We start from the raw sequence: 26,050 nt of genomic DNA, 5'->3' as shown, positions 1-26,050 counted from the left end.
TCTTTTTTAGGACTCCTTTCATTTCCTCCTAGCAATATAATCATGCATTATGCATACTAACCTTGTTCTCCACATTTATGGCAACCACATGAGACATCAACACAACTCATTTTGCATCAATAAATCCACTTTCTATAAGGCTTTTTTTTAAAATCTCAAGTTGCAGGCCCTCAGGTATCTCAAAATTGTTCTCAAGTTGCAGTACCTCAAGAATACCAAAAATGCATAAAAAATATGGGGACAATTTCCATATATATGGGTTCAAAAATAAATAATAGAACCATGTATATGATAAAGTATTGTATTTAAAGTCATAGCTCAAATGTCTTCTTGAGAGAAGAAACAAAATTAAAGAATATAAGCTCATTAATAAAGAATTCAATTCATCCTTTTGATGTGAAATTACAAGTATAAGTAAACTGTAAAATGACACATTCATACAACCAAACCTAAGGAGATGATATTGCTTAATCATCACCATGGTCACCAAGGGATTTTTCCTACTTGTCATAGAATGTGCCTTGATTTATTACATCAGCATTAGCATCTCCATGAGTAGCTTCTTTGAGATATTTTAATGCCAATTGAACCCTCTTAACATTTTCCTACTTTTGGATTAACATATGCCCATATTCAACTAGTTTATCCATGGTCATCAGAGGCTTCTTGAATGTAGGTGGGCCTTCCTTCAAATTGATCAATTTCTTCTCTATATTCCCAACACCAGCATTGCTGATCTAGTTTCTCACCTCATCATCATATTTTCAAGCTCTTAGAGAACCAAAGAAGTTTGGAATATAAATCGAAACACTTGTGTTAGTGTATTTGTTTAAGACAAAAATTTTGGATTTTTCATTTCATCATATACCACCAACTATGATGACATCATAGATAGAACATTAGAACTTTTTACTTGCTATTTCCTAAATTAGGCTAGAACCAATGTCTCAACTTCATTCTTTTAAATACGGATCCCTAACCAAAAGAAACAAGGTGAGATAAGCTAGAAGTCATTACAAATAATAAGATTTTTAGGTGGTTCTTACCTATTGACTGACCAAGGAACATATCTACTAAATTATCTATCACGTTAAGGTGCACATTATCTGCCCTACAAATTCCTTTGCAAATGCCAATGAGTTCATCTTGGGTAGGTGCCCAATGGAACTTTTCCATCTATCCATCTCTAATCAAAGGTGCATATAAAATAGAAAAGTCATTTCTTGTAATGATAATTGGTACTCAAGGATTCTCAAACTTTTTATATTGGCCTGGTAGTTGAACATTTGTAGGATTGTCTACAATGTTCATGAGACTTGCATTCACCATTTGATTATTGACCATGTACTGTGTAGTTCCACCCATTCTACTAACACCTACACCAAGATCATTTATGAAGAGGGCACACATATTTCCTTTCTTTATTATATTAGAAGCGTCCCTGTATCTCTGCCTAATAAGTTTGGTAGATTCACCTGCATTTCCACTCTCCAATTCTCCTGCACTCATCATAATGGGACTACATTGAATAGAAAAATATGTAGTTTTTAGATAAGAGAAGTTTTGAAATTGGATTCAACCCCAATAATGCCCTCCTATCGAATATTTTTCAAAACTTGTAGTCCTCATTAGATTCTATTTTTGAAATTATTCAACCCTAATAATGCCCTGCTATTGAATAATTTTCAAAACTTGTGGCCCTAATTGTAGAGTACATTTATGCATGTGGTAGTTCTTTCTAACTAGGTCTAGTCCATTCAAAGGATTATAGTTCAGTGAGTGAAATTGGCATGGTAATATTGTACTCTCTGCAAGACCAATAATGGTGGAATGCATAGTTTCAAAAAGAAATTCATTAATCCCATTCTTCACCTCTGCCCAACATCCTTGCTAGAATTAGAGAAATATAACTAATGATTGCATTTATAATAATAAGCTCTAGTAAAGAAAATCAATTCAACTTTAGTTTTGCAATTGAATATGTTCTGAGTGGGCAGTAGCATTTGACTAACAAAGATACTCAATTCAGAATGACTTGCTTTGAGGAAAGCCTCTGTCTGCAGAAGAATGTCTCACTTACTTGATCCCTAGCTTTGAAAATATAAGCTCACACTGAAATAATTTTCCTTGTGCTTTGCCACCCTATACCCCCAAAATAAGAGGCACCTGTTATTCAAGGAAAGCCAAAATGATTGAAATAAATCATAAGAATAATTGATAACTTCTATTATTTATAAGCAAGTAAATAGTAAAATCACTTCTGTAGCAAAAACACTTATTCTTGTAGTTATAGATGAGTGAATTTTGACCAAGAGATTTAGCCAAAAACATTAGTATGTTTAATCCTAGACAACATATCAAACAAAATTAGGAGATACTTGGATTTTCCAAATAAGAGGAGAGTTGGAATGCCCAATAACATCATTATTCAAATGGTAATCAATAGCTCACAATCCAATTCTAGATTTTTCCAGAATAGAAAGAAATCTTTATGGCATGTCTTTACTATTTCACCATCTATTCTATTCTTTACAACTTTTTTGATATTTTCAATTTTTTCATTGATCAATTTCTCCAAACATTAGATCAATTTTGTTTGAACATTGCAAAGCCAACTAAATTACCCACCCTCCCTAAAACTTATACGATCAAAAACTTACATGGTCTTCTCAAACATTATTAGAAAAATGTACATCCGTTAGAGTTTATCTTAGGTTAGAATACCTAATGGTTAGGCCAATGCCTAGGAGCATGTAAATGAACCCTTTTTTATCAACATAACATGAATAATGAAATGCATAGCAACATGTAAATGAACCCTTTGTTATCAGTATAACATGAACAATCAAATGCATAGATCAAAAAATCTATTTATGTGGAATGGGGTTAGGTGTATTGGTTTAAGCTATTAATCATAGGTTCTCAAACAAACCCAAGCTGGTTAAACTTATGACATGCACATTCACAAGTAGGCTATAGACAAATTGCCTAGCAGAGGGGTGTCTCACAATGGCTAGATTTTAGATGATCTAGATGACCCTTGGTATTCTATTAAATCAAAGAAGGAATTATCCCATCCTTATGAACAATACCCAAGTGCATTACATGATTTTCATTACCTCACACCGCTTGCATTACCCAATTAGGCATTGGCTCAAAATGGATAGACCAATAACATTCCCATGCTTTCTTTACATCTTCTACCAAAATGAATAAACTTTTGAAAGAGAAAATAGGCTATTACATACCTTAATTTTAGGAAAGTCCATGAAATTCTTAGCTATGTGGAGGATGAACTTATCCATGAAGGCAGGAGCTATGTAAAAACTATCTCATTTAGTGTCATCATAAGCATACCTAGTCATAATCAACATGATTGAGTGAAAAAACAAAGATGGCCTAATTTAATAGATTTATAAATGAAATATGGTCTATGGAAAACTAAACAAAAAACACACACATACATGCACTCAGTAGAACTAATGTAATCATAGCTACTCATGACAATTGTTTGGGTTCCCATTCCCACAGCCCCCTAAAAGATAGAATCAACCATTCTTTTTCCTGTAGTGATGTCTTGTTGATCATCAAAAATGTTAGATGCAAGGCCAACCCATCTATCATTCTTTATTTTATCTTTCTCAAATGAAAAATTAACCATAGGAAACCATCTTCTTTTTGAGACACCACCCAAGCAACCCTTCTTGAGTATAGATCTCAAAAAAATTAAGCTTTGAATGCACTTCTCATTTAACCTTATTGAATGTCAAGGAGAACAAGGCAAGCCCTAAACTCATAAATAACATAGCAATGAACCATTCGATATAGTCTCTTGATGTTCAGACAAAGCCCATAATAAAGAAGAAAGTTACACCCCTTTTATATGGGGTTGTTTAAGAGAAAACTCAGAAAGGAGACATCTACAAGTACTCTAAAATCCTTGAATAAATAATTAAATGAGAAAAGAACACGAAGAAAAATGAAAAAGGGAGTGAATAGGGATAGAGAGGTTTTGACGTGTCTCCTTGGACCATACCTTAATGCACAAGTTGCCTTCAAACATAAGGTTTTAAACTAGTTAATGTTCCATCTGGGGTGGTTGCAAAGGCAAGCCTTTTGAAGGGTGGTATTATAAATTCCACATATAGATGATGTACTAAAGTACATTTTTTCATGTACCTTGGATGTGCTTAGTAACATGGTGCTTTTGGAATTACTTTCAATTTGAATCTAATCTGATTCCTGGTGCCTTTGGATAATTAAACATAACTACATAGCTATTATGGGATACAATAGGATTGAAGACCCCTAGATTTTTTTGGGCACTGAAATGTGAAGAGAAATTCCCTATTAATGATAAAATTCATGATAACCATAGCTATGGTGCCCTCTCCATAGCCCTTACAACCACAATGTCGACATCATGAAGATTAACAACCTTATATTAATTGATGCCTTTGACCCCAAAAAAAAAAGTTGTATCTATTGTTTGAGTAAACAATTATTTATTAATTATTTATTATTTTACTTAAGTTTACTTAGATAAATGCATTTATATATTTTGTTGTTATCTAGGAGTTTTTGACACCACGAGAGTTTGTTCCCACCTAACCATACTTATCTTTCCACCTTTTGTGGACATATGCTTAGTTGTCACACTTATCTCCTAGTGCTTTCTAGCTTGTTTTAGAAGATTTCTTGAGGCCTTTATATTCGGGCTCTCTCATTGTATTTTTACATAGCATTTTCATTTTCTCATTGTGAAATATATTTTCTCACTTTGTTGAATTTCTCCAAGCTCTTGTTCTCTTCCTTCTTCAATTTCTCTTTAGCAATTTATTTGCATGTAGGTGATCTTGGTGCACTATAAAGTTGTCTTTCATCAACTTCTACATGGTATCAGAGCCTCCCTATTGCTTCATAGTTGAAAGTTTTTTGAAGATGTGATTCGAAGACACCAACCCCAGTTTGTTTGTGAAATTTTTTCTTCAATTGGGGGGAAGAACAATTTTTTGGTGTGCTTTGGGCCTAAATGAATGCTGCCATTGAGTTTAGAAGGTTGGTTACTGTCAAGATTCATATAAAACTTTTCAATTTTGGCTTTCGTCACATCTGGAAAAAATATTTTAGCCCCCTTAGGCCAGTCGTATGAATTGTATAGATTTTTCTTGCAAAAATTTTTAAAAATAGGCAAGCCACCATCATGCCACCCTAGTGCCACTGCCGTACCACCAGTGCTCAACTAGGGTGCCACCATAGCCAACAACACCATCACAATGATGCCCAAGCCCAGCCACCACCGTCAAGCCACCAACCCACCACCCCCACCAATAGAGCACTAGTAGCACCATCAGGTTTTCTCCTCTTGAGCATCACCACCGCTAGTAGTGTCACCACCTACACCCATTGGTGTGCTTAAATCAGCAACTCGACATCATATGTCACCAATCTAGCATCACATTTCACTTTTCTGGCTACTTACATCAACCTGCTATCATCACTACTGACATCATTTTTTGGTAGGGTGATGTCATTTCCTGCTTGTTGATGTCAACAAACTAGTGACCAATTTTTTTTGGTGATGTCCAATTGATAGTTGTACAACCATCAAATTTTTTCTATTGACTATATTTTTCCAATGAGCTAGTCTTTTGGAGGAGCAATTGGTTTTTTTGCCATAACTTGAGCATATGGAGGTCTTTTTCTGATCCAAAAGAAGCACCTAAAAGCTGACTTATAGATAGAGACAATAATGTTGGTTTCATCATATTCCAAGTTCATTTGGGCTCCCATTTTTTATGTTGAAGTAGAGGCTTCTATTTCCTCCTTCTCTACATCCAGAATCTAGGTTCTTTTCTTAGTTTTTGTGCTTTCTATAGTTTTTTTTGGTAATTGAGGGATATCATTGTCCATTGTTAGGGGGGGGAATTTTCTTTTCTATCATTTGCTTCAAAATAAGACCCTTCTACTTCCATCTTCTTCTCTCAATGTTGGATCCATCTATGACTCAGCTCACACCACACAACTATCACACCTAGAAGGCACACATGACTAGGCTTCTCATGTCAAGAGGCTTATGGTCATGTCTAGATGCAAACCAACCTATTCTCATGTGCCCTTTTGAGGTTCTTTAGTAGAGAAATAAAATGGATGAGGCCATGGGATTGATTGCACTAAATATCTTAGATAGTCTTCTTTTTCACTTGGATGGTTTGACTACTCTGAGGGCTATTTGGATGAAATTCTAGACATTTTTTAGCATAGTGAATGAGTTCCATGCACTTCAGCTCGATGTAGAGTTGACATCTTTGACACCAACCAACTTTTCCACTATTGAAGATTTTTTGATGAAGTTCAAATCACTTCATACCATTTTGTAGGGATGTGGGAAAATTAAGATAGATGATGAGTGTATCTTTTGATACTCTCAAAGTTGAGGGGATAGTATCAAATCTTCTCTTCCACTTTCTACTCCACTATGGATGCCTTGGGTGATAGACATAGGGTTCCTTCATTTGAGATATTTTGTGATTGGTTGACATGGGAATAGAAAAAGATCTAATAGGTGGATGCTTCTAGCTCTTCCAGCCAAGCAGTGGTTTCTCAAAATTCTAAGGGGAAATTAAAATAGAAAGAAAAATCAAAGAAAGATACACCAAAAATAGATACTAAACCTCCAGCTAACCCTCCTAAGTTAAAGATTCTTAGAATTCTACTGAGTTTACCTCTAAGACCAAGAAGAAATCTAGTGAGACCTACAATTTTTTTGGCAAGGATGGACATCCTGTTTCTGGGTGTTGTAAGTGTTTGGAGGCTTTAGAGGAAGATATGAAGGAGCATCATATTTTAGCTCCTAAGTATTCATCTCCTTGTGCAGGGAAAGGTCATGCTCTTTCTGCTCAAGCTACAACTTTTGTGCCCACTTGGATTCTTGATTTTGGTGCCTTTCACCATATGAAAAACACTTTATAGTTGGTCACCTCACTTGCTCCTTGTTCTACCTCATAGATTGCTACTGGGAACTCATCACAACTTTTAGTTATGGGTTCTGGTTCTATTGCACTAGCTAGGGATTCTCTTTAGGATGTTATTTGTATCCTTAACATTTCAATGAACCTATTGTCCATCTATCAAATTTTCCACTCTGGCTCTAGTAAGACATTTGAGTTCTCATCACATGATGTGGTTGTCTAAGACTTGCACAATTTTGAGATGGTTGTGGCTATTGGAAGCGTTGACTCTGAATCTCGCCTCTATAGATTTGATAGATTTGAGCCTTCTAATGACACAAGTTCATGTCTTGTTGCACATTTAGATTCAGTAAGTAGACTTTGGCATGATAATTTGGGCCATGTAAATTACAAATATCTTTAGCAGATGAGTACGTAGGCACTTGTTTTTGGGCTTCCCCAAATTTCTTGTACAGATGGTGTTTGTCAGAGTTGTGCACTTGGCAAGCAATATAGGGATTCTTTTTCGCATGGAAAAGCCACTTGTTCTTTGGCACCTTTGAAGTTGATTCATAGTGACCTCATGTTATTTCCTTCTCCTTTTTTTGCTGCCAAATTTGTGCTTATATTTATTGATGACTTCTCCAGACACACATGGGGTACTTTCTCAAGTATAAATCATTTTGAGTCTTCAAGATATTTGTAGAGAAGTAGTCTAGTCTTTCTTTTCAATGGATATGCATGGATAATGGGGGGAGTATGTGAACCAAGCTTTCAGGGATATTTTCTCTAAACATGGTTTTCAACATCACTTTTTAGTCCCCTACAATAGAATGGTGTGGTTGAGAGAAAGAACAGAGCATTTCAAGAGATGGCTAATTGTCTGATTCAATCTAGGTCCATGGATTCATGTTTTTGGGTAGAGGTATTCAATTGTGCCAATTATATTTAGAATTGGATGCCTCAAAAGGTGGTTTGACATATGACTCTTGAGGAGGCTTGGTCTCATGTCAAGCCTGATATATCATCATTCTAAGTTTTTGGGAGTGCAGCTTGGGCATTTGTACCTAATGCTCAAAGGAACACAATGGAATGGAAGAGCTAACCACTCATTTTTGTTGGCTACTACAAGGATGTTAAAGCTTATAGTTCATTTGATCTTGATTCCACAAAGGTCCTATTTTGATGGGATGTTCAATTTGATGAGAGCCTTCCTGCAGTTCATACTCTACCTCTAGTGCCTCCTTCACTTCCCACTACTCCTCCCTCTCTTCTAGACTATTTTTAGGATGATGAGGATGATGATCTTGGTGATCCACATTTACCTCCACCATAAGATCATACACACATTCCTAAATGGGCTCAGGCTATAGTTGAGTTTGCAAGATCTTTAGCTGGTGATCCTTCTACTTCTCGTCGCACCCGTTCTCATACAATAGGTTCCAGTCTTATCACTCATGCTATTTTTGATGATCCTAAATTATTTTCAATAGGGACAGGACATTTAGAGTGGTATAGTACCATGGAGGAGGGTATTCTTTTTTGATGAAGAATCATACTTGGGATCTTTGTACTCTTCCTAAGGGAAGAAAGCAAGTGCAATGCAAATGGATATATCGTACTAAGTTTGTTGTTGATGGTTCAATTGATAAGCACAAGGCTCATCTTATTGTGAAGGTTTTTTTGTAGGTTGAGGTTATTGACTACATTTAGACATTTTCTCCTGTCACAAAGATGAATTCTATTTTCCTTGTCTTTTCCCTCACAGCTTCACAGGGATGGCCTATTTTTCAAATGGATGTGAAGAGTGCCTTCCTACATAATGATCTCACTAAGGAGATTTACATGGAGTAGCCTCAGGGCTTTGTGTAGGATTCCTCCTTGGTTTTTAGACTGTGACACTCATTGTATGGTCTCAAATAGGTGCCTTGGGCTTGGTATGAGAAGATGGACTCTTTTTTTCTTACTACAAGCTTCACCCACTGCAATTCTGATCCTATAGTGTACATTCAACATCTTGGAGATGAGATTTTGATTCTTGTCCTTTATGTTGATGATCTTATCCTCATGGGTAGCTCATCATCTATGCTTTAGGATGTTCAATGTGCATTGATGGACTAGTTTGAGATGATTGATCTTGGCTTCCTACACTATTTTCTTGGGCTCTAGATTGTTCAGTCCTCTACTCTAATTTTTTTTTCTCAATAGAAGTATGCTATTGACATCCTTCATCTCTTTGACATGCTTGATTGCAATGCCTACTTTGATACCTTTTCAGTCATGTGTCACTCTGTCTACCTACCACTCTTCACCTTTTGTAGATGCTACTTTGTACTGATAGTTGGTTGGTAGCTTATTGTACCTGACACACATTCATCCTAATCTCTCCTTTTTAATAGGTCTTGTCTCTTTGTTCTCTAAGGACCCTCATGAGAGTCATTAGTAGGCTGCTAGGCACATTTTGAGATACATTCAAGGTACACTTTTGTATGGCATTTATTACACCTCAGGGACTCCTCACATTGTTGGCTACACTGACTCTAATTGGGCCAATGATGTTGATGATCAGAGGTCTACTTCTAGCTTTGTGTTTTGTCTTGGCTCTGGTCCTATCACATGGTCATCCAAGAAGTAGCATGCTTGCATACTTTCATCTACAGATGCTAAGTATAGGGTTGTAGTTCTTGCCAGTCAGGAGATTTTATGGCTTTGATAGTTGATGACTACATTTGTGTAATGACCCTTGCTCAAATTGACCAATTTTTTCCCTAATTTTCTTCTTGTAATTTTGTCAAAAAATTCATGCACAACCTTGTAACTTTCTGGTCTAAGTGCATAAATGTTTCCCCAATGATATTCAATGTATATACTACTTGCAAAAGAGTCCTATGACATTTACACAAGGTCCTAGATGCAAAGTAGATTTCTTTTTGTATTTTGAAATGCAATAGATGAAGTATCATGACCTAAATGTGTAGCTATAGCCTATAGTCATTATATCAAATAGTTGGCATACATCCCTTTTAAACTTTCAAATAGACAATAACTCAAATAGAGAATTCCCAACTTCAGATATATTATTGATAAAGCAACAATTCTACAATGGCAATGAGATGAGACGCCAAGACTCTTGGCTTACATACATATGCTTAAATCTGATATGAGATTTCACCTACAATAGTACCTCCTAAAATGCAACTAGATGACATATAATAATGTGAATTGAACAAAGGAACTTGGTTCTTGAAGTCTCTTTGATTCTCCAATGAAGATGTAAGCAATGTCCCAAAGAGTGATGGCCTCAAATGCCCAAAATAAATGTCTGAAACAGCCACCCCTATTCTAATATAAAAGATTATTATAAAATAATTCCTAGTTGTTATGGGCTCCAAAATGGAACCAGCTTCATCCAATAATCCTCCTATATAGTGCACCCAAGGTAGGAAGGGAAACCAAACCAAGATGAGGAAGTAACAAAAAAAATCATGGTCTCCACAAGCATCCTTAATGTGACTGAGTTTATTATTTTTAGAATCTGAAAATAATATCAAACGTTCTCCTTTCAATAATTAATGCCAAGGAAGAGTGTAATGCTTCTCCAAAATTGTGCCCAGGCTAAGAATGCTTTGAATGATGCACCAAGTTACTATAGCGAACACTATAGCAGCTCGCACTAAATCTGATTTTCAAGTAATAACCTTTAAACCCTTTATTCAGAAAGTACAATAATACATCAGCTATTATACTCAAATATTTTTCTCAATGTAACACAAATAGAAGACTGAAGTATCTTCCTCCAAGCTGCAATAATTCAAGTGATATTTCACACCCTTAAAATTTCTATCAATAGGAAGTTTTCGTTTCCTATGACAAAGAAGTAATCTGCAGAAACCCTAGGCTCCACAAGATGAAACAACAACAACATCATCAAATCTACTTGGTGAGAATGAAGCCCAAGATGCCTATTTATTCTTTTTTTCTCCACTTTCTCTAGAAACTTCTAGAACATTGTTTTATTTTATTTATTAAGTGAATTTATAAAATATTTTATAATTCAAGCCACTTTATTAAATTAATTAAATATAAAGTTACCTTTTAATATTTATTTATTTGATAACTTTATAAATAATTAACTTAATACCACTTATTTATTTAATTAAAATAATTAATTAGTCATCCTCATAAAATATTCATTATTTTGGACAACTTAATTAATTAAATTAATTAAATCAAATTACTTCCAAAACGGGGACATTACAGTTTGCCCCTCTTGAAATTGCTTGTCCTTGAGCAATTCACCACTGAGATCCCACAAGAAGAATTGCATAATGTCCCAATCCTCACCATACTCATGTGAAGAAATCATCAGCATCAATAGTACAAAAATCAACAATTGAGAAAATGTACTCAACACCCAAACAACTGACATCACTGACAAAATCATCTGAAGACCAACTATAGATGTTGATAGAAGAAACCACTCTATGAAACTCAAGCCAATTGAAACATCAACTCTGTCAAAATTCAAGTCCCTGTCTAATTGATACTTGCACCCAACTGCATTGTGGATAAGACAATAGTCATAGGTACCTGAGTCACTGCCACCAAATCCAATCTTTGATAAACTGTCCTGGGTGCGTTGATATAATAGGTTATGTAAGTTGCAACTACCAATTCCATCTGCAAAAGATGGTGCCAATCCATCCCATAATGGATGGTAAGAAAGTAGAGCCAATCTACACCTGCATAAAATCAAATCTTCTATCTTTGGGTCAAAAGAAAAATGATGAGCATACCCCACCATATAGTGTCGGTGGGAACCCCCAAACTCTGCTACTAGCTCACCATCACTAAACTGGGAATCAACAAATGGCTCCAGTCTTTGACTTTGAGTGGTAGTAGGCTAGATAGGTCCCTATGCAATTTTCTCAACAAACCCCACATCAAAATCCCTGTGAGGTAGCATAGTAGAAAGGATCACTATAATCTCCCCAACCAATCTATGAATAAAACTAGTACCTTGGATGAGAACACCTTCTAACATTTTATGCGAGTCCAAACAAACACCTACACTATCTAGAAAATATTCCATGAATGGTTTAGTGTAGTAAAAATTATACGAGAAAGCATCAACATACTCCCTTGCACTCCACAACTGATCCCTCTATAAAGGTGGTACGACCAATTGTACCACACTGTCATATGTGTGAGAAGAATCAATCTAGAGACTCAACTCCACTAGTATCCAAAACTTATTGGGACTAGGTACTCCCAAATCCTAAACATGTGTGTCAGCCCCAATAACATTTTCCTTAGTAACAACTATAGGAGCATACTCACCACCAACCACCTCAATATACAAATGAACTAGGTTTCAGGTTGGTGTAGACTACAAATGCTCCAACTCCATAGTCACCTCCTCTAACTGAAACTGTGACTCTTGTAGATCTCACTATGTGTCCTCCATACCCTTAGTAGTCATGATGAGCACCTGGGTAAGCTCACTCATCTCCTCCTCATGATCCAAGAGTGCCTCATAGGCTATACTCCCCCACTCAACCAGATGATCATGGTCAGCTACCAATTATAAGTAATCCTATCTCAAAACCTTGATGGCTTCACACAAAGCATGAACCTCTACCAAAAAAAGGTAACCACCACTGGACTCATCTATCATAGAAGCACCCCAACCAATAATGTCCAATAACTAATGAGTGGTATCAAAATGCTCAAGAGTAGTAGTGATATCTCCCTCGCCAACTCTCAACTAATTGGTCACATGGTGACTCTGTACTACAGGCCTCCTATGAACCATCTCAAATACACTATCCACACTGTGAGAGAAATATGAATAAAAAAAGCTCCCCTCAAGATCACCAACACTTAGTGTACTTACATTTGAGTACACCTCCACACTCTAAACTTAGGCATCAAACTCATCCTCATCTAACTTCAAAGAAGTTACTGCTAAAACTATATAATCATCACAATCTCTAGCTCCCTCATCCTTTGCAACTAACTGAGAGTCTAAATCCTAACAAATATCATCAGGGGTCACTGAAAAAGTAACTCCCTCAATTGACAAGGCAATTCTGGCTGAAACAAACTCCTGCCACTTAGACTCTACCACATCCTCATCTATGGGTTCCAAAAACACTGAATCAAGCAACCCATCTCCACCAACTGTCAATGCTAAATCTATTCCCAAAGTTAGAAATAAAAATCCAAATACACTATAGCACTCATCATCCTTAATCATAGCAATAGATTAATCTAGAATTCTAGTGTATATATCCTCTAACTGCATCTCCTCTACCAACTTTGACCACGTACACAGCTCAATGTTGACCTATGGATAAGATATACTATAACATGGAGTGTCATAGAAAAAAAACATCTATAACACTCCCATCCTAAGTGTCATCACTAGAAATCTCCATGCTTACATCCTTAGCATAGGAATATAATGTTGTCTCTTGTACTGAACCCATACTGCGACTACTATCTTAAATATCAAAACTATCATAGCTCAAACTCTCCCCATAGTCATCACTCAATATCATACAGGGGCATTGTCACCAATGCAACTCATAGCATCCTTGGAAGTGTCCTTAGATGTATCCATACTAACAACTCTCACATCACCTGCAAGAATCTAAACTATAGACACAGATCATTGTACACATGACTCATTGTCAACCTATACACCAACAATGCTAGAGCCCAAACTAAAATCAAGTGTCATCTTTGTAATAATCTTATCACCAATTACACCATTGGGAGAATCCATAGAAGCCTTGGGCCTATCTGAGGAAGCCACTACCTCCTAAACTGGAGCCACACTATTGAATCTGACATACACATCCCCAATGACAATTCCCTTTGAAGAAGAATCTGAATGATCAGAGTTGACTACAACATCAACTGCCTCTGTAGAACCCATAGTAACTAATCTAGGAGCCTCAACCTAGTGATGTTCAAAACTACTATCCTCTAGTGGCATAGAAACATCCATTGAGTTTGGTGCAACAAAACTATCATCAACACTATGGATGGTAATAGCAGGTGCTAAACTAGATAATGGTACATCAACATCACAATCAACAGATGGAGAAAACTCAAGTCTTCTCCCTTGCAAACCCGATTTTAGCCTACTAAAAACAAAAGTAAAATATCTCACTACCCTATCAACTATAGCCGGATCCAACAATCTCTCTGCAAGTCATTGCTAATGTAATCTTAATTTCTCAATGCTTTCCACCAAAGCATCTAACTCTATTCTCCTCCCTCTACTACTATGTTGACTTCTCAAACTCAACCTCCTGTATCTATCCATGGCTAGGAAATAGCAATACTAATCACTCTAATAATAATCTCATACAAATAATGAAATCAATTTCTATAGGATGGAAAGATCAGAGCTCTAGTACCACTGTAATGACCCTTGCTCAAACTTACCACAATTTTCCCTAATTTGCTGCTTGTAATTTTGTCAAACAATTCATGTGCAACCTTGTAACTTGCTAGTCTAAGTGCATAAATGTTTTCCCAATGATATCCAATGCATATACTACTTGCAAAAGAGTCCTATGATGTTTAGACAAGGTCCTAGATGCAAAGCAGATTTCTTTTGTATTTTGAAATGCAATAGATGAAGTATCATGACCTAAATGTGTAGCTACAGCCTATAGTCATTATATCAAATAGTTGGCATACATCCCTTTTAAACTTTCAAATAGACAATAACTCAAATAGAGAATTCCCAACTTCAGATATATTATTGATAATGCAACAATTCTACAATGGCAATGAGATGAGATGCCAAGATTCTTGGCTTACATACATATGCTTAAATTTGATATGAGCTTTCACCTATAGCAGTACATCCTAAAATGCAACTAGATGACATATAATAACATGAATTGAACAAAGGAACCTAGTTCTTGAAGTTGCCTTAATTCTCCAATGAAGATGCAAGCAATGTTCCAAAGAGTGATGGCCTCAAATGCCCAATGTAAATGTTTGAAACAGCCACTCCTGTTCTGATATAGAAGATTATTATAAAATAATTCCTAGCTATTATGGGCTCCAAAATGCAACCAACTTCATCCAATAATCCTCCTATATAGTGCGCCCAAGGTAGGAACACAAAATCAAACCAAGATAAGGGAGTAATAAACAAAATCATGGTCTCCATAAGCATACCTAATGTGACTGAGTTTATTATTTTAAGAATTTGAAAATAATATCAAACCTTCTCCTTTCAATAATTGATGCCAAGGAAGAGTGTAATGCTTCTCCAAAATTGTGCACAGGCTAAGAATGCTTTGAATGATGCACCAAGTTACTATAGTGAACACTATAGTAGCCCACACTAAATTTGATCTGCAAGTAATAACCTTTAAACCCTTTATTCAGAAAGTATAATAATACATGAGCTATTATACTCAAATATTTTTCTCAATGTAGCACAAATAGAAGGCTGAAGTATCTTCCTTTGAGCCGCAATAATTCAAGTGATATTTCACACCCTCAAAATTGCTATCAATAGGAAGTTTTTGTTTCCTATGACAAATAAGTAATCTGTAGAAACCCTAGGCTCCACAAGATGAAACAACAACAACAACAACAACATCAAATTTTCCTGCCAAGAATGAAGTCCAGGATGCCTATTTATTCTTTTTTTCTCCACTTTCTCCAAAAACTTCTAGAACATTATTTTATTTTATTTATTAAGTGACTTTATAAAATATTTTATAATTCAAGTCACTTTATTAAATTAATTAAATATAAAGTTACCTTTTAATTTTTATTTATTTGATAACTTTATAAATAATTAACTTAATACCACTTATTTACTTAATTAAAATAATTAATTAGTCATCCTCATAAAATATTCATTATTTTGGAATTTTTAATTAATTAAATCAAATTACTTCCAAAATAGGGACATTATAGTTTGGTTTTCCTCCTGATCGTTCCACTATTTTGTGGTCTGATAATCAGAGTGCCATTCACATTTCTTGCAACCTGATGGAGAATAAGCGCACCAAACACATTGAGCTACATATGCACTTCATCCATCAGCTGATTCAAGATGGTGTTATCTCTTTAGAGTACATTCCACTGAGGCATAGGTTGTGGACATCTTCACCAAACCTTTTGCATCACTACACTATCTTTAGTTGTGGTCCATGCTTGGGGTGTCTTGTTCAGGCCTTCCTTCCTTCATGTTTTCTAGCATGCTTGTACTTACCTCTTTTGGGGGAGGATTTTTCCCATTTGGTTTTCTCTCTTTCCCCATTTTTTGAGGTTGTATTTCTTATGCACTTGTTCATGGGTACCTTTCTTGGCTTTGTTGCTGGGAGGCATTCTACATTTCATCTTAGCTTTTGTGAGCTTAAGGCATTCCCCTAAGTTACACTTAAGGGGGGTTGTTAGAGTAAATAATTATTTATTAATTATTTGTTCTTTTACTTAAGTTTACTTAGATAAATGCATTTAAATTTTTAGTTGTCATCTATGAGTTGTTGACAACATGGGAGTTTGTTCCTACCTAACCATACTTATCATTCCACCTTTTCTGGACATATGCTTAGTTGTCACGCTTATCTCCTAGTTATTTCTAGCTTGTTCTAGAAGCTTTCTTAAGGCCTTTATATTTGGGCTCTCTCATTGTATTTTTACATAGCATTTTTATTTTCTCATTGTGAAATATATTTTCTCACTTTGTTGAATTACTCGAAGCTCTTGTTCTCTTCCTTCTTCAGTTTCTCTTTAGCAATTTATTTGCATGCATGTGATCTTGGCACACTATAAAGTTTTCTTTCATCAACTTATACATCTACATCACTCACATAATTGATGGTGCCCTATGTATAAATGTCCATTTATTCTATGTTGTATCAAGCAATTGTTTCTTATCCAAGCCATTTAATTTGCAACCTTTTAAATCTCTAAAAAGATAAAGTTGGAGCAAGAGAATTTTTCTTCTCAAAGGTGTCCTCTAATTGTAAAGTGTCCATTTCATTATTTATTCAACAAACAAGATATATCTAGTTTAATAGATAATGGAATGGATGCTTTACAATTAGAGGACACCTTTGAGAAGAAAAAATCTCCTACTCCAACTTTATCTTTGTAGAGATTCAAAAGGTTGCAAATTAAATGGCTTGGATAAAAAAAAATTGCTTGATATAGCATTAAAAAATAAATTGACCAAACATTGCTGGAAATTTTGACCTTCTTGATATTTTTCTACCAAGACTTCATCAAAATTTTCACCAATTATAAAAAAAAATTGACCAAACATTGGTGGAAATTTTGACCAATTCTTGATACTTTTCTACCAAGACTTGGTCAAAATTTCCACCAATTATAAAATAAAATTGACCAAACATTGGTGGAAATTTTGAGCAATTCTTGATAGTTTTCTACCTAGACTTGGTCAAAATTTCCACCAATTATAAAAAAAAATTGACCAAACATTGGTGGAAATTTCAACCAATTCTTGGTAGTTTTCTACCAAGAATTGGTTAAATTTTCCACCAATTCAAAAAACATTTCTACCAAACATTGGTCAAAATTTTGACCAACACTAACAAACTAGAGCTAGCAAAAAATTAAAAATTTGGATGAATGTATTGGTCAAAATTTTAACCAACCTAAATCAAAATTTCGACCAATATTCGTCAAAAATTAAGTTCAAATTTTCTAGTGATATATATAATATCTCTTAGATATATGCATATAAAAATATGTTTCCATCATCTATCTACATTTTCACTTTATCCTTCCTTACACCTATCATTCTTCTCTCTTTCTCTCCCTCTCTCTCTCTTTCTATCAAATCTACTCTTTTCTTTTCTTTCCCCTTCTCTCCATTACTCTCTCTCACTTCATCCCTTTATCTCTCCACCATATCCCCACTCTCTTCCTATACCCTTCTCTCCATCACTTCCTTTCTATACCTTAATCTACTGATCATATCCCCTTCTCTCCCTATCTCTATTATGAGGACTCTCTCTCTCTCTCTCTCTCTCTCTCTCTCTCTCTCTGTGTGTGTGTCTCTCTGTCTCTCTCTCTCTCTCTCTCTCTCTCTCTCTCTCTCTCTCTCTCTCTCTCTCTCTCTCTCTCTCTCTCTCTTCAACACACACAGATACCATCCTATACCCTTCTCCCTTTTTCCCTCACCCCTACCTCCCCCTCCATCTCTCTCCATCCTATCCTCTCTCACTGTCTTCCTATCTCCTACTCTCTCAATATTATATCACCTCTACCTTCCTCTCTCTCTCTCCCCAACCTATCCATCCATCTCTCTCTCTTATCGATTCTAGTTCTTCATAACCTAATAAGTTTATGGATAACTAGTTGTAATGATTTAGTTCTTTATAATGTGATTGTGTTACTTATGTGATTGTGATTGTTACATTATAGAAAATAAGAACTTTATATTTCTAGCAATTAATAACATGACCTCATCTTGCACATTATGCAAATATTAACTTCTTAATGATCTTCAACTACCATTGCAAGCTTCTACAAGGTCCGAGTACTATGTCATAGGTACACATTTTTATGTCTACATTATTTGAAATAATCAAAATTTCATGTTTTTGGGTGTCTTGTTCTTGTTTTTATAATCATTGTAATTTTGGACTTATAGGAAATGATTGAATTGAATTATTTTTTGAGTTTATGTTCATGTTATTATACCAATTTCAGTTGGTATTATAACAAAATATTGTAAATTTTTTAATTTTATTTCAAGTAGGTTATCAACAATGGGAAGGAACAAGAGAAGATCAACCAAGGGACCATAAGATATGAAGGAAAAATAAAGGAAGCACATGAGAAGATCACATCAAGGTAGAGCATCAAACACACATGATGTGACTAGTGAGAATGCACCAATTGATATTGAAATGATGAATGCACCTAATGTAGAAAAGAAATTTCAAGAGTACACACTGATTGAAATTAATACAATTAGCATAGAAAATGCGATCTAAGAGCACACAACAAATGAAATTCAAGAGCACACACCTAATTCACCTCTTGCACCTAAATCACCTAATGCACCTAATGTACATAATGCACCATTATCTATAGCTCCTAGATCTAATTGAAATTGATGAAATTTTTTTGAGGCTAATACATGATCAAATGTCATAAAATAATTTTAGAAGAATTGTTAATAAGATTTGGAATAACTATTTTTAAAAATTAAATGTAAGTTGAAGATGTCAATTAGTTGATGAAGTAATTAAAAATATGAAATTTAGAGAGATGGTGATAATTTTGGGGTTAAGAACACCTAAAAATGTTAGTGAAATAATCATTGTGAGAAACCTTTTTGATGCATATCAAGCTATTGGTTCAAAATCATGTACTAAAGATGCTAATATTAGTCAATTTGTCTTCACATCAACCATATTGGGAAAGGAAACAAAAAAATCTCACATAATAAGAAGAATAATAATGACATTGAAGATAAGTAGAACAAAATTACACAAAGACTTAGAGAGACAAGATAAAATCAAGGACCCTAATAGTAATGCTCATCTTTGGTCATTCTTAGGTAGACTCCCATTCAAGGACATGGTTGTTTTTGATGCATTGAGAACATTAATTGAAAACTTTTTTTTTTTTTGACTATATAAGGGTTTCACCAAACCAAAAAGATTTTTTTTGTAAGTCTATTGGCAAAGACAGATAATGAGAGGTGGTGGGGGTGAATGAAGATCTATGAAACTTTAATCCTCTTAAAAAATTATCAAATTGACATATTTCACCTTAAATTCTTATAGCAATAATATCATAAATCATTTAGACATTCATTGTAATGATGTATCGGATGTAATCTACAAATCACAAACATAAACATGAAGGTAAATTATCAACACATAACACAATGATTTGGTAACCAAGAAACCCTCCAAGGTGAAGCTAAAACTGGGGTAGGGATGACATCCAGAAATATTCATTACTACATCAATAAAGTTTTCCTATTAGGGATACAATTTTTATCACTTCTAATGATCTACCTTGTGAGGGTTCTACCCTATTAAGAGCTTAGAAGACTTATTTAGTCTACCTTGATTAAAATATTTAAAACTTACAACTAAGTAAAAACTTTGTTAGGATACTTACATAGGGCTATTAGGACCACTCTATTAAGATATTTACCCTAATTTGGTTTTATTAGTACCCAATCCTTTTCTTAACACTCTAATGCTTGATAACAGATCCCCTCTTTCCAATGTTTGATCATGTCTTAATTGGATATAATTGTTCCCTACACTTTACTATAATATTCAGTTACTCTCTCTGATTATCCATCAAATTTTTCTTGTAGCATCCATACTTTTCTTCTTTCATACACATGCATGCATAATATGAAAATAGGGTTTGGATCCTCCTCTTATAACCAACTAGAGAAGTTTCTAGATCAAAATCAATGATCCATATTCTTCACTTATTTTTCATATACCTTTCATTTTTCTAATTGTTTAATCATCTTGCATAAGGATTAATTATGCATATAAAAATGTGAAATAAACTCCATAAAAAATTCCTTGATCAAATAAAATAATCTCTAGATTGACAAAAATAGTTTACCTAGTTGTTTGCGCAATCTAAAATAAAGATGTCAAAAGTGGCTTTCTTAGTACTCAAAGTCTCATGATGCTTGGCCATGACTAAACTCATATGCTAACACTCAACATCCACTATACTTAGCATATCTGTGTACTTGAAACATACTATACATCTGATGGTTTGACACAAACATTCTACTTGGCTAACATACTCAACTCGACATATATTGGAGTACTTGGTGACCATTAATTCCTCAACCTATATTGGATGAATCAGTTGTAGTGATGATTGACCAACCTTCCCTTGTAAATAACTAAGTGTTTGGCACTAATAAACAACATGTCTTATGGGTCAACGATCTCTCCCTTTGACGCTAGTGGAAAAAATACTATTTCATGATTTAACATTGAATTCAAAATTGAGAATTGTACTCCCCTTAGACTATAACTTGGTATTCATAAAGACTAAAATATGTACATCATATATACATGAATTCTTACATAATCAAACTCCAAAATGAGTATCAATACAAAATTTAATACATATTGCATTCATGATCAAAATTGTTCTAATATCCACATCGCATACCTTGATCATATCCATTTCCCTTTCTTGCTTGTGCATAATTTCCCCTTTAGTATCATGTCCCACTTGTTTTTGTTAGTTATGGCTACCAGGGTAAAGGAGATAAACCATACTTATCCAAATATGAGTCTTTGTAACTATAATATCATGGCTAAAATATGATCCCAACTATTTCTAATTGATTCCAGTAATTGAATCTTTATTTCTAGTATAGAAGGTAGATCAATTAAACTATTAGTTATTGAGAGATTTAGAACTCTTTGTGCTACCTCCTTGGCTGATGAAAGATATATTTTCATAACTTTGACATGAGTTTTGATAAGATTACCTAAATGGAGATGAGCTTAGCCATTATTCTGCCGTCATTGGCTACCAACTCAACTAATCTCCATTGGGAAAAAGTTAGTTTATTGAAATATATTAAACTAGAAATTATATCCATGTTGAAAGTATGTGTTGTTGAATTTAAATTTCATTTCTCCCTATCAACGAGATCTTGATTCTCCTTTGTAAAGAATTCAACATCACATATCTTTTTGTATAATGAAAAAATGTTCTTTACAACTTCTACATTATTTATAAGATTTGATAAATCTACTTTTATTAATGTAATTTGAGTGGCGACCTTTTCAATAACTCTTTTATTCAAATTTTTTGGAACTCCATTCCATCAAAATTTCATTGTATTCAACATTAGTATCATTAATATTTTCCATAATCTGAACCAGCTGAGCTATAATATGAGCATTTTCATTAATATTTTCCACATAAAATGCTTCAAGGAAAATGTCCTTAATATTGCGTAACAATTTCTTTAGTTGTTTCCACCTCCTCATCTTTTCCTGCTTGGTCTTCCTAGCTAATAGATCTCACAAAATTTTCATTTTCTCAAATGTTAACTTATCAGTGACAAATTTGGAATCACAATGACTTCATCCAATGTCACTAGCTTTCTAGGTGACTATGCTTTCTTTTTCTTTCTCTTCTTTCCTTTAGGAATAGGATTAATAGAGCTTAGAAATAATAATTGCATACTACGTGTCTAAAGCTTTAGATTCAATCTCTATATTGTGACTTGTGTACTCTTGGAACCAATTGGCTTAGCAACTTCTCCCCCAATCTTGAATTGTACAATTGTTTGTTGCAATCTAGTTACCACTGCACTTTCCTTTACCTTGTCTTCTCCTTTCTCATGTGGCAAAGCTAATTGATCACAAGATTTGTGTGTTGTAGTCACTTTTAGTTCACTTCCAAAAAATGTATGTCCAATCTCTTTGTTTCCCTCCTAGTGAGGTCCTAAGGAGACTATTGCAAAATGTTCTGCTAGAAGTTTAAAAGTTTCTTCTCCTTTTTCTCTTTCTTTTATGACACTATCCTTGGTGGCTTGATGTTTTTGTTCTTTCTATGTAGGTTTAGTACCTGTAGTGCTTACCAACATCTCATGTTTCTCTTTACTATTTCCTTATGTATCACCATATACATCCTTGCACTCAACTATAAGTTTGGATGTGCTAATTGAAGTACCTATATTTCGTATGCTTTCCTATGTTCTTATCTTAAAATAATCTTGCACTTGTATTAGCATAGGAGTAGAGCATGGTAAAAAAGTATGAAGCATTTCACTTTTAAGATCTTCCTCTATCAAGACATTTATATTCATAGGGGTGTCATTATGTAGATCCTCAATGGTAACTACCTCTTTATTCACTCTCTTGTACCTTTTTCCTTATAACCTCTTCAATATTTTTAGGCTCATTGATGTCCTCTATGTTCTCTAATTCAATCTAACTTGATGTTTCTTTATCTTTCTTTTATTCTTTATCAAGGACGAGGCCAAATATCATTTTCCAAATCAACTTGTTTTGATGAACAAAAGCATCAATTTTATTCTTCAGTACTAATGTTCTATATTTAGGAACAAATCTATTCTTATATTTCTCCATAAAATTTTCACATTTTTTTCTTGATGAATCAAATCATTATTTGAGCCAAAGTGGCCTCTCTAATTTTCTTTTCCATCATTATGGAAAATTTCCATCTTTAATCAATCTTATTGTATAACTCATCTTGAATATGAGTTCCTATCTCTAATGGTGTAGTATTTAAAGTAGCCATCATTTCTATCTATACTTCCTCTTCTATATTTATCTTTTCATCCTTTTCTAACTTGCCAAGTTTAATGAATTTAAATCCTTGCAAACTTGCACTACTATTTAAATTTTGACAAATTTCATTAATGTCAGTGGGAGGTTTGTTAATTTCTACCTTAAATTGACTGATGTCATCTAAATTTTTCTTTCCTTCATCTCATTCTTTCTTCAAAAGTTTCACTCTTCTTCTTGGTTTCTTTGCAAGTTGGCTCGACTCTGTCTTCTTTTCTGGTTGTTTCCTCTTTTGTGAGATCATCCCTTCAATTTTATTCACCATTATCTTCTTTTATGACTTGGATAACACCGTAGTGGTAGTTTCCCTTGTTCACGATCTTTCTATACTATGAGTTGGACTTTCCTTCACTATGGGCTTGGTAATAATGATCTATTTTCCCTTCTTTTCGTTAGGCTTGGCCACAACTATTTATTTACCTTTATTTTCTACATCCCCTTCCTCCTCCTCTTTATTTTCTTCATCATAATTGGACTGGCCCTTATCTAGAGCTTGTGTAATTTGCAAAGACATGTATTATTTTTCTACTTGTCCTAATGTCTTCTCTAGGTTTTTCACTATTTTCTTTCTCTTTCTTTCTAATGTAGTTATTTTCAAGCCAATGTTGATCTTAGCTTTCCCTTGTTCATAATTACCAAAGATTTTGGCTTTCTATTCCATTGCTTGAACCAACAATATTTTGATAGCTATAGATATTTCAACTATAATGTCTTCATAGGGAAATGACTTCAACCATGCTAACCTAGGTATCACAACTTGCACATATGTAAGATTAGTGTCAACCATAAAACATACATCATCATGAAATTTCTCAACTAGGATCTAGGAATTCTAGTTATTTTCCTCATCTTTTTTTTTAACTCCTCAAAGAACTATCCATTACATTTTCAAAATTATCTCCTATTTTCTTAATGAAATTATTAATCTTTTGAGTAACTAGTTTTCCTTTTTCATAGATAATATCTCCAATTGTAGAAAAAGAGTTTTGTATATAGAAAAATATATAAATAATTAAAGATTCAAACTTACACACTTTTTTATATTTCTTCCTTATTGTTGTCAAGTTTTCTCCCAAATTTGTTATACGTAGCTCATCATGATCATAATAATGATCCTTAATTACTACCTTCCATGCTTGACCAACTACAACACATGGAATGATGTCTAGTCTACTAGATAGACAAAATTTGTTAGCTATCACTCTCACTTAAAACTCAATTTCAGGATCGGTGATTGTTGAAATTGTCATTCCTTGTTTCTTCCATATGGCACAAATGTGTTTGTCTTGATTTCTTCCTTACTCTGGCATCTCATTGTCTTTTTCCTAGTGATAGTAGGGTAACATGTCACTCAACAAATTATGTCCTTTATAATTTTGACTAGTCCATTTTCCAACCATGGATGTATATCATGAATTTTTATTAGAATTATTTTAATCCATTCAATCTTGAAGTTTCCAAGGAATTCTAGGACATGAAATAAAACTTTGTTGACAATATACTTGTGCTCCTCCTTTAGTACTCTATCAACACACAACTTCTCATATACTTCCCTTTGTTCATAATCACAAATTTTGCCAACTTTACACATATAATATGATCTAGCATCATGTATCGTAAGTATCTTCACTAGGATGCATGACAAAGCACCTAAGGGACCACCCTTCATCACAATCTTTAGCACAACCTTGAAGTTTAGAAGTGGACATATATCACTCCTTATTGATTGAACATTTCTTACATGTTCACTTTGATTCCTCACTTTGGATGATGATCCTTGTGCCATTTCATCAAGTAAGGGTTTAAATACAATTTTTGTATAACTCGGTAGCTATAACTCTATTCAATACTTCCACTTTTACTAATGCCACACATTCAATCACTCTTTCTATCATAACTAAAATACTTTAGGTGCTCAAAATTACTGTTCTCTCCAAAAAATGAATGTATTGTGTCCAAAAGGAATTTTAAAATTTTGATAAAAAATCAAAATTTTCAACTTTAGGGAATCACTAATGTTCCATACATATAGTAGGAGAATGAAAAATGTGTGATAGATATCATACATTACATAAGAAAACTCAACATCCATACTTTCATTCACTATCTTGGTCAACACATCAACTTGATTAGCAAAATAGCTTGACCCATAATGTGATTCAGTGATAACTGACATTAATATAGTTGCTTAGAAATAACTATGGTCCAACTCAATATCTATGTTCTTTAATTGGTTCACACTTGAGAACTACCCTTGTGCATCTCATCTTATGGAGATATGGACTTCAATACATTCAAACATTGGAGGTTATGTAAAATATAGCATTTGAAATATAGAGTTCCTTATACCTCTATTTTTATTAGTTTGAGGTGGGGTGGTCTCCTAATCCATTGGATTTGGTGATCTCATCTTCAATAGGTCCACTACTAGAGGCTTCTTCCTTCTTCCTCTAGGTTTGAATCATCTAATTCTTTTTCTTCTCAACATCAACAATACCTTTTCCTTTATTTTATTCACTTCAAGGTGTTGTTGTTCAGGTCATGTAGTTCCTACTCACATGTCCAATCTTGAGACAACTATAAAAATCCAAACTTCTATTCATCTAATTCTTGGATTTACCTCTAAAATCTGTCCTAATCTAGTTTACTATAACATGACCATAATCACCACAATTTCTTAAGAGAATCTCCTTCATTCTAAGTTGTCTAGTTAGGTTTTTATTTTTATCTACATTCTTCATCTCTATGTCCATA

General features: G+C 34.2%; 1 pseudogene; it reads right to left on the bottom strand.

The window, feature by feature from the left end:
- Positions 1-500: 500 nt before the first annotated feature.
- On the bottom strand, positions 501-3,661 carry LOC149569507 (ribulose bisphosphate carboxylase/oxygenase activase 2, chloroplastic-like; annotated as a pseudogene).
- Positions 3,662-26,050: the final 22,389 nt, after the last annotated feature.

This window comes from Cupressus sempervirens, chromosome 3 (assembly GCF_028749045.1).
Source record: "Cupressus sempervirens isolate cs-2001-9-10 chromosome 3, ASM2874904v1, whole genome shotgun sequence".
Taxonomy (NCBI): Eukaryota; Viridiplantae; Streptophyta; class Pinopsida; order Cupressales; family Cupressaceae; genus Cupressus; species Cupressus sempervirens.
The sequence above is the reverse complement of the archived record's forward strand: the minus strand, read 5'-3'. Positions and strand labels throughout refer to the sequence as shown.